Source organism: Mixophyes fleayi, chromosome 4, assembly GCF_038048845.1.
Source record: "Mixophyes fleayi isolate aMixFle1 chromosome 4, aMixFle1.hap1, whole genome shotgun sequence".
Classification (NCBI taxonomy): Eukaryota; Metazoa; Chordata; class Amphibia; order Anura; family Limnodynastidae; genus Mixophyes; species Mixophyes fleayi.
This window is the reverse complement of record NC_134405.1, coordinates 279193923-279203288: the sequence shown is the minus strand read 5'-3', so window position 1 is coordinate 279203288 and position 9366 is coordinate 279193923. Positions and strand designations below refer to the sequence as shown.

Below are 9366 nucleotides of genomic sequence, written 5' to 3'. Positions count from 1 at the left end.
TCTCTGCTTAAATTTAAAGCGGCACTGCCTTGTAAATGGAAACTTTCCTTTACAAGGCATGGCCGCTTTAAATTTAAGCTGCGAACACGCCGATCTCCCGCGAGTTGCAAAAACCAGGGTATGATACATTTACCCCCTAGTGTTTTCCCTTCCCCTTATAATAATGGCAAGAGTTCTTCTCTATTAATATTTATAAAATGATTCATAAGGAATTCTAAATTCATATAGGTTCATATTCTATAATAATATAATTAAAGATTGAATATATTTAAATTTATCAAATATCCAAGAGTGCCCCAAACAGACACATTTTTTTTTCTCTTTCAAGAATTATGTACATGTAAAAGTGTGGGTGCACCTCCCAGAGTAAAAGATATTTAAACACCCTGCATGGACATGATTATTATAAAAATTCTGTAGGATGTAAAATACTTTGTGCATTTGGCATAAACTGATATTTCTACTAATAGAGTACCTGTCATATTCCCTTCAATTACAATAGTGGATCATATCAATGCAATTAGGGGCATCACACACAACAAATGGTAGTAGAATACACTTTGCAGACACCATACAAAGCTGGAGAGTCAACGATTGTGCTTTGACATTTTGCCATAGTTAAGCGTCCTCTAAGCGTAGGCAGCCAAACTTTGCCTATAAAGAGGTTGAGGTGCTGGTGGAGATTTGTGATGGAAAGGCTCAGTTGTCACTGAAGTAAAAAAAAAACAAGTTAACACAAATGTTTTAGAATTATATTACGCACCTGTGGTCTTTAGAGCTAATAATATTATAATTATTAACAATTTCTAATAAACAAAGATCTTTAGGGACCTTCTCTATACCTGTGTGGTGGTTTACTTAGATGATATTTTAATTTTTTCTGAAGACATAGTCTCACATAATTTCCAAGTCTCTGAGGTTCTTTCTAGACTCCGCCAAAATCGTCTGTTCTGCAAGTTGGAAAAGTGTTCCTTCGAGGAAATCCAAAATGCCCTTTCTTGGGTACCTGGTATCAGGTTCCAGCTTACAGATGGATCCAGAAAAGATCCATGCCATCCTAGACTGGCTGCAACATGTTGCCCCGAGCCAATCTAATGATTCCTATTGATTACTATTAAAGGCAATTCATTCAGGGCTATTCCACTATTGTTGCCCCCATAGTGGCACTCACTCGCAAGGCAGCAGATATGAAGAATTGGTGCTCAGCAGCCTCAGAAGCCTTCCATTTCCTCAAAAAGGTTTTTTCTTCTGCCGCAGTTCTCAGACAACCAGACACTACTTTGACCTTCTATCTGGAAATCGATGCATCTTCTATGGGAGTGGGAGCAGTACTCTCTCAAAAACCATCCTCAGGAAAACTACATCCTTGCCGGTTCTTTTTGCGTAATTTCATACCAGCCAGGAATATCTATACCATAGGTGACAAAGAACTCCTGGCCATGAAATTAGCTTGCACCAAGTGGAGATAATTAATTCCAAATAGTGCCAGGTGAGTCGCAGGTCTCTCATGGCTGCTAGTGCTTGGAAAAGACTTTGCCTTTAAAAGCTGTATGCAGGTAAGCCTTTAGCACAGATAAAAAGCATAGCATTTGATCATGTTAGGACTTTGGTGTGAGTTGGTCAGCTTTACATATATTACAATATGTGGAACTACCATTCCCTGTTTTTAATATAGAAAAGTATTTTGTACAGCATTAATAATGTGTTTGGAGAGTGCAGAGTACCCCTGTTTTTGTCTATAAAATGTGGGCAACCCCCTCTTGCACCCCAGTCTGTACATAGGCGAGTGCAGAGGATCTAAGTCTTTTTTTTGTTTATACAATGTAAGTCCCATGACTCTTGCACCCCATTCTTTACATTAATTAATTCTGTTAAATATGATTTTTTGTTAAGGCCTCATAAGGCCTTTGTTCAGCCATTTTATTGTAACTTGTATAGAAATATTATTTGCTAGAAGAGATTATTAATTTTTCTGTTAACTTGCAGTTTTGCAATATGTGAGCCTATGGCCTTGAAGTTGAACTAATAGAGAACACCTGAAGAATGTAACCAGTTATGAAAACAATAATGAGCTTCATATCCAGCTGGTAGTATGGGAGCTGTATCCATGGTGTTGCACATAGCATATCTCCAACTCCCCTTGAGATAAGAAATAATAGGCTCATCTGTCCTTAGAAGGGGGAGAAAAGTAAACACCTCAAGAATACGTGAGAAAGTTAATCAGTAGCGCTTCTCATAAACTAGTGGTATAAATTATTGTATGCATATGACGTAGGATTCATTTATTCAGTAGCCTATAAAAACCTGTATCTTTGTATCAATAAACTAGAGAATATTCCTTGCATACAGAACTTGGTCTGTGTCAATTCTCTCCAGCTGATTGAAGCGCTTCCAGATATACTTGACACCACAGGCTGACTTGGGTCAGAATTTTAGATTTAACAACTTGGAGGTCGCCACAGAGATTCGCTGTCCAGCAGGCTACAAGACAGACAACGGAGGTTTCCCAGCACATTGAACCCCAACATCCGCGGTCAGTAGATTTCTACTCGTTGGTCTTCCTAGTCTGGGTCACCTCATGTCTGTCTGAGGCACCTGACACGCGAATTTGTGAGTCTCAAGTATCATCTGATTAATATAATACAGTATTAACCCAATTTGTTTACTGTAATTGTATTGTTGATTAGATTTTTGAAAGATGATTGAATTTTGAGTGCATGTGTTTGTACCTATGTATGATGTATAAAGCATAAAAGTCACATAAGACATTGATCAAAGAAGCATGTAATGGAATAGAGGGATTTAGAGAGTTATTGTTTTGAACATTGAGTGAACATTTTAGACACCATCCCCAGAGGTATATCAAAGAAGGGAGATTCTGTAATCTGCCCAAATTGTGTAAGAGAGATTTCCAAAAGACCTTCGTCCCAGATACTGTCAAAGAAGCTATTTAGCACGGACATCCAGTACAAGGAGTCCACAGAACGGGACGTCCAGTGCAAGGACAACCCACAGAAACTAGATAAGAGTCCCGATTTGGACTCAACAGAATACTGTCAATACGAGTAATATAGATAGTAAACAAATGACAGCAGCTCCCTCATAGATATGATGCACAAAGACTAAAGGAAATGGGGGAGTAGAAGGTCTGCAGGGAATTTTTCAAGAAAGCGGGGATAGCCAAAGATATGTGTGGATGGAGAAACAAAGGTGTTGCAAGTGGTAATGTGACAAGAACAAAGGGGTATTGAGATCAAACCCCAAGAGATTGTTTGAGGTGGCACAGGAAAGTTAAGAGATCTGAAAAGTCGAAATATATGTGGATATGCTAAATGCATCGGAAGCTGAATAATGAATCAAGTAGGTTGTATATTATAAATGTATGTTTGATCCTGTGCAGCTGAATAAGTGAAATGTGCCCCTCCCTTATTCTGTGTAAATGATTTCAGTGTGTTGAGATAAGAAGCACACTGTTTTTTGTTTTTTGACAATGTATGTAAAATTAAAAAAATGTGTCCGGAGTGCTGATTGATGATAACATGTTGAAGCTAACTTGTATTTAGTGTAATGCTGGGACTTGTAGTTCCACAGCAGTAGGCTGGAAGATGTCAGTTAAGTTTTCTTTCTCTGTATGTGAGTTTTGTCTCCGTCTTACTGCGTGTGAGAGAGATCCGTGATAATTCACATTGTTTGTTCTCTGTCTTAGTGCTCTATAAGGGAGATGTTTGATTTACTTTAAATCACAATGTTTGTCTGTCTTGTCCGTTTTTTTACAAGAGACATGTTTCAAGGTTGAAAAAGTTGTACATTCATTGCTTAATGATAAGCTTTTAAAAAGATACAAAAGAAGTTTTAAAATGTTTGGTCCGATTGCACGGACAAGATTGTAAATAATGTACATTATCACTATAAGTACTAGTGTCAGAACAAAGCTGGCTGGGATCCAACAAGCCGTTTCTGTATTTGAACAAAATAATTTTGTTTCTGAAGTTCAGAAATATAGCTTTCTCTTTAATGAAGTTGAGAATTGTGGGAGTGAGCTTACATGCTGTTTTTATCTGTGTTAAAATGGCGCTGATGAATGTTCTCAGAAATCAGGAGGGTTTGTTATGCCTTTAAAGAAATGTTACGAGATAAAATGTCGTCTGTGAGCGAGACTTAAGTGAATATATTTTTACTTTGAACACGAAAATCACAGAATCTAGAAATATGTGTGAATATTTGGTCACGGGAGAGAGATTTTGTTGAGAAAATGTTGAATGATTTACAGACACAATGTATTGTGTCTAACGAGAGTACTCTGAATTATGAGACAGTGCTGCTTTTAAAATGGTTGAATACTTGGAACCAAGATTCCAGATTGAATGTTTCTAAACCCGGAAATTTAATTAGTGTCATTTAAAAGGGCTGTACTAAGAGATGATAAGAAAGGAGTGGCTTTGAACACTCGCCCAGGTCTCGTCACTTTGACATTCTCTATTTGTGAAATTAGGGACTGCCCCTTTGAGGAAATCAAGGCATGGAACGCATAGCGTCACAGTTAAGCTTTTAGCAGCTGTTCACTGGTTACCTGATAACAGTATACACGCATGTTACAGTTACAGTAATTCCTAGTAAATAAATGTTAATCTCTATGCAAAAGTTTTTTTATTCACAGGTCTCCAGCTGCAAAGACCCATTAGGCAATCCAGATTGCATTGATTTAACTTCCAATGCACCATCTTTGCACCACAACAAACATAAGTATAAACTAATGAAGGATTTAAATAACGTAAACTCTTCTGAGTAATGATTACCTTGTTTTGGAAGAGATATTAGAGTTTATGTGCTATTCGCATAGCAAATGCATGAACTAGGTGGTTTTTCTGTATGTGCAGAAAGCAAAAGGTTTTTATTTGTATCCTCATTACAGTTTTGAGTAAATCAGTGTTTGTAAAGACATTTACTGCCCTTATTTACTGTGCTATAATTGTCATATACTGTAAATAATTCTCTTTATTGTGGGTATGGTAATGCATTGATGGGAATTCTATATTTTTACAGAAATGAAAAAGATTTAAGACTTTAAGAGCAATTGTATGTGCTCCTGCATTAGCACTTCTGGATCATAGCAAGCCATTTATACTCTCCTCTGAGCAGAACCAAATGTTTAACCAATTTTAAGCTGAAATAACTTCAGCGCCAGCACTGGCTTTGCCAGATTATGACAAGCCTTTCACATTATTTTGTTATGAAGTCAGTGCACATGTACAAGGAGTACTGACACAAATACATGGTCGCAAGCTAAGGTCACTTGCATACTACTCTGCTTTAGTGCTTGAAAAGAGTATAGATATTGTGCTAGGACACCCAGTTACCTTAACGGTATCGTACGTTGTGACAGAAACCAAGCACAAGCAAAACATTTGTTACCGGCCAGATTTACTAAGTATGAAGATATACAGCACAAAGGACATTCCCTCCTATTGTGAAATGAGTGACATATAACACTTGCCGAGCGCACTGTGTATTTTCTTCCTCCCTTTCCTTTTTTATTAGAAGAAAAAAAAAAAGGAAGCACAAGAGGCCCCAGAGCCTCTCATGTTCACAGATATATGTTAAGACCTTTAGACAAGGGGAATCTGAGTAAACTGTATTTTAAGTTTTTTAAAGGTCCAAGGGAGACCAGAGAGGGGAGTTCATTGATATTAGCAGGAGGAATATAGATTGCACGTTATTTTCCTTTGCTGTGCGCTGTAGATGTGTACTAGACTAGAAAGGAAAGCCAAGTTTGGAAGAACCAGACTCAGGCCCATAGTAATGTATAGATCATTATACATAATTAGAAAATTCTAATATGAAAGTTTAACCCAACCAAATAAAGAAAAGAGCAACCCATGACTACAGGGGTTTACACCCAATGCAGGAATGTGTTTGTGAGTATTGTGGCCCAACACATTATTATATACACTAATAGAACTGATGATGTGGCTTATTAACAGGTTATTTAAGCTAAGTGTTTCTCTTCCAGAAGAATTAAAGTTACCACATCTGTCTTAACCGTTGTACTGTACACTCCATCTAATGAGTGTAAACTTTGTGGAACTCAGAAACCAAGAACCTTGTCCTTGGATTCCACATGCTCCTTACTGAAGCCTATCCTAATGAAGTAGCACTGCTTACTCCCAGTAACGTTACACTTAAGCAGTGCACAATGTTGAATCCTGCTGCCTTATTGCAGCAAGTTTCAAAAGATGGGAGAAGTACCTGTATATATTGGGGTTACCCTAGGGATTTGGGGGAATTCCATTCCAGCTTGAACAGAAAGAAAGGAAAAAAAAAAAAAATGCAAACAAAATTTTTCTGAACATGATTGCATAGAACTAATGAAACAAGAATCTCTAGTTTTATCTCACATTAAAGATAAACCATTACCAGATGCAGACATCACTCTTTTTGTAGATGGTTCACACTATCACATAGATCCTGTCCCGTATACAGGGTGTGCTCTAACCACACACACAGAAATAGTGATTCAACAGACTCTACCGAGTCACATGTCAGCACAAGAAGCTGAACTAAAGGCCCTGACACTTGCATGCATATATGCAAAAGGACAAAGAGTAAATATTTACACTGATTCAAGTTATGCATTTGTAATTGCGCATGATTATGGCCCTGTATGGAAAAGTAGGGACCTTATGGGTTCAGCAAGCAAACCAGTCAATATGATGAACATACCAGGGCATTGTTCACTGCATTCCAGCTGTCCTCCAAACAGTGATGAAGATGAAGACACACACAGAGATACTACCCCCGAAGCTAAGTGAAATAGACCAGGCCGCACGAGAAGCCGCCATAGCCCCAGTACCCCAAGGGGAGTCTATTTACATGGTGACCCCCTGACCCCTGTTTGACCAGAGCACACTCCAACTTATGGAAAGACAAGCAACAGAAAATAAGAAAAAGACTTGGGCAATACATGGAGCACTAGAAGTGCAAGGAGTGGTGTAAAGGTCAGCGTTTGTGTCTGCCAAAAGTAGTTTATCCCATTATGGCCAATATAGCACACGAGAAAGTGCATCTGGGAAAAGATGCTATGGTTGTACTCACTAGCAGCTTATGGATAGTACCAGGGTTCGCCCAAGCAGCACAGTCGTTAGTGGCAGAATGCCTAGTCTGTGCACAAAGTAACCCGAGTAAGTCTGTCCTATGGAAAAGCACACCCCAGACATAATATCCCTATAAGAGGATACAGATAGACTTTATAACTTCCCAAATGCTCGGGCTTTGAGAATGTGCTTGTCTGTGTCAACTTCTTTAGTCACTGGCTGGAGACATGGCTGTATAGAAAAGCAAATGCTAAAGCATTAGCCAAGAAAATTGCGAATGAGGTAATCTGATGATATGGTGTACCAGAGGTCATTGTAAGTGACAGAGGGATACACTTTACGGGGCAAGGATTCCAGAAACTATCACACCCCCTACAGATCCCAAAGTTCAGGATGTATGGAGCGCCTTAATGGTACACTGAAATTGAAAATGCAGAAAATAATGGCTGAAACAGGTCTGCCATGGATCTCATGTTTACCTGCACTCAGTAAAAAATACTGCTAGGAAAGACACAGGTTTAACACCATATGAGATATTGTTTGGCACAGCAAACAGAACAGGCTGTTATTTTCCATAGCAACTACACCATGTATATAGTGATTTGTTGAATTATGTTGCCTTATTATAGAAACAACTAACTGAAATACATGGTCAAATATTCTCCTCCATTGCAAACCCTAATTTTGATACAGGTACCCATAAACTGCACCCTGGGGGGCTGGGTGATCGTGAGAAAGCACATCAGGAGAAGTCTTGAACCCAGATACAAGGGTCCTTATCAAGTCCTGTTGACGACTCCCATGGCAGTGAAAGTACAGGAAAGAGACACCTGGATTCACGCATAACACTGCAAAGTCTTCAAATCAGGGGAGTCTTGTTCTGATAAATAGAAATGACTGTCTCATTGTATTGATATGTCTTGCCAGAATAATTGTGACTGAAGTAGGGATTAAGGCCTCCCTAACCCAGTATGAAACAGACAGTTAAGTGACATATTGCCTATGCCACTGTGAGAAACATATGGGAAGGAGTGCTCAACAATTTGCACTCATAGTAGAGTAAACTCTGAAAATGTCTTTGTGCAGATGCATAACCTCATTGGTAAAGTTGTCAGTAATGATTCATGTTGGATATTGGAAATATTGGCATTAGTAGCAAATGGTTTAGCAATCCTGTTGATCGTATAGGTGATAATGAAACTAAATATATGGCTGATTAAGAAGTTACTGACACTTGATTGTTGTCTCTCCAAAAAGGGAACCACTGAAAATCCCGAACCTCTGATGATCACAGAAATTACTTCTGAAACCTGACCAGACTATGAGTGTCATGAATTATTTGGACTAGCAAAGCCAAAGAACTGCAGAGTTTGCAACAAGAAACTACTAAAGATTGAACAAAGGACATGCAAGGCCTGCAGAACTACTATAGACTCATTAACTATCTTTTAAGAAACCATCTTTTAAGAAACCATCTTCTAAGAAACCATCTTTTCTAGACATGGACATTTGCCAAAATGCATCTCCTCATAAATCAAGTTAGGACAGGGAGGATCACAGGCTTATTAGTGGGGGATGAGTTGACAGATTCCTAAGGGGACCAACTCTATGCATGTGGCCTCCTACATGTGTATAAGTACCTGCTTATTAAGAATGTGGTTCTATAGATAGGATTAGGTAGGTAGGAGGAGAAAGGGTCGAAAATTGAATAAAAGATGGGAAATGTTAAATATGATTTTTTGTTAAGGCCTCATAAGGCCTTTGTTCAGCCATTTTATTGTAACTTGTATAGAAATATTATTTGCTAGAAGAGATTATTCATTTTTCTGTTAACTTGCAGTTTTGCAATATGTGAGCCTATGGCCTTGAAGTTGAACTAATAGAGAACACCTGAAGAATGTAACCAGTTATGAAAACAATAATGAGCTTCATATCCAGCTGGTAGTATGGGAGCTGTATCCATGGTGTTGCACATAGCATATCTCCAACTCCCCTTGAGATAAGAAATAATAGGCTCATCTGTCCTTAGAAGGGGGAGAAAAGTAAACACCTCAAGAATACGTGAGAAAGTTAATCAGTAGCGCTTCTCATAAACTAGTGGTATAAACTATTGTATGCATATGACGTAGGATTCATTTATTCAGTAGCCTATAAAAACCTGTATCTTTGTATCAATAAACTAGAGAATATTCCTTGCATACAGAACTTGGTCTGTGTCAATTCTCTCCAGCTGATTGAAGCGCTTCCAGATATACTTGACACCACAGGCTGACTT

At 38.4% G+C, this 9366-nt stretch overlaps 1 long non-coding RNA gene across 2 annotated transcripts; it reads left to right on the top strand.

Annotated features, from left to right (window-relative positions):
• Nucleotides 1-2617: 2617 nt before the first annotated feature.
• On the top strand, nt 2618-8839 carry LOC142152787 (uncharacterized). Of its 2 annotated transcripts, XR_012691394.1 has the most exons (3): nt 2622-3360; nt 5044-5288; nt 5997-8839. It is a non-coding gene; the product is annotated as an uncharacterized LOC142152787 (long non-coding RNA). The 2 variants fall into 2 exon arrangements; XR_012691395.1 differs by lacking the exon at nt 5044-5288 and having other exon boundaries at nt 2618-3360; nt 6011-8839.
• The last annotated feature ends 527 nt before the right edge of the window (nt 8840-9366 follow it).